Source organism: Trachypithecus francoisi, unplaced genomic scaffold (assembly GCF_009764315.1).
Source record: "Trachypithecus francoisi isolate TF-2019V2 unplaced genomic scaffold, Tfra_2.0 Lachesis_group14, whole genome shotgun sequence".
Taxonomy (NCBI): domain Eukaryota; kingdom Metazoa; phylum Chordata; class Mammalia; order Primates; family Cercopithecidae; genus Trachypithecus; species Trachypithecus francoisi.
In genome coordinates, this window is record NW_022681459.1 from 60,486,307 (window position 1) to 60,487,291 (window position 985).

Below are 985 nucleotides of genomic sequence, written 5' to 3' on the forward strand. Positions count from 1 at the left end.
CCTGTGCCTATTCCCTGGACAGTGGGGTGTGGTGGCACAGGCGCCGTTCCCTGGACGGTGGGGTGTGGTGGCACAGGCGCCCGTTCCCTGGACGGTGGGGTGTGGTGGCGCAGGCGCCCGTTCCCTGGACGGTGGGGTGTGGTGGCGCAGGCGCCCGTTCCCTGGACGGTGGGGTGTGGTGGCGCAGGCGCCCGTTCCCTGGACGGTGGGGTGGTGGCGCAGGCGCCTGTTCCCTGGACGGTGGGGTGTGGTGGCGCAGGCGCCTGTTCCCTGGACGGTGGGGTGTGGTGGCGCAGGCGCCTGTTCCCTGGACGGTGGGGTGTGGTGGCGCAGGCGCCTGTTCCCTGGACGGTGGGGTGTGGTGGCGCAGGCGCCTGTTCCCTGGACGGTGGGGTGTGGTGGCGCAGGCGCCTGTTCCCTGGACGGTGGGGTGTGGTGGCGCAGGCGCCTGTTCCCTGGACGGTGGGGTGTGGTGGCGCAGGCGCCTGTTCCCTGGACGGTGGGGTGTGGTGGCATAGGCGCCTATTCCCTGGACGGTGGGGTATGGTGGCGCAGGCGCCTGTTCCTGGACGGTGGGGTGTGGTGGCGCAGGCGCCTGTTCCCTGGACGGTGGGGTGTGGTGGCGCAGGCGCCTGTTCCCTGGACGGTGGGGTGTGGTGGCATAGGCGCCTATTCCCTGGACGGTGGGGTATGGTGGCACAGGTGCCTATTTTAGAGAACTTTGTCACAGTATTAAATTTCCCAGAACAAAGTAGGTGTCAGTTGTGTCTGATTGGATAATTGGCCCTAGTCACATGCCGTCACAGCCACTACTTTGCCAATGAGTAAACAGCACAGAGAGGGCAGGGACTTGGCCCAGGTCACAAAGAAAGTCCCTAATCCAGTTGAGGACGGGGCCATTGAAGCCCCAGAGAAGAGCTGGTTTGGTGTGTCCACCCCCAGCCCCTTCTTTGGGGACGCTGACACAGAGGCAGCTTTAGGCCAC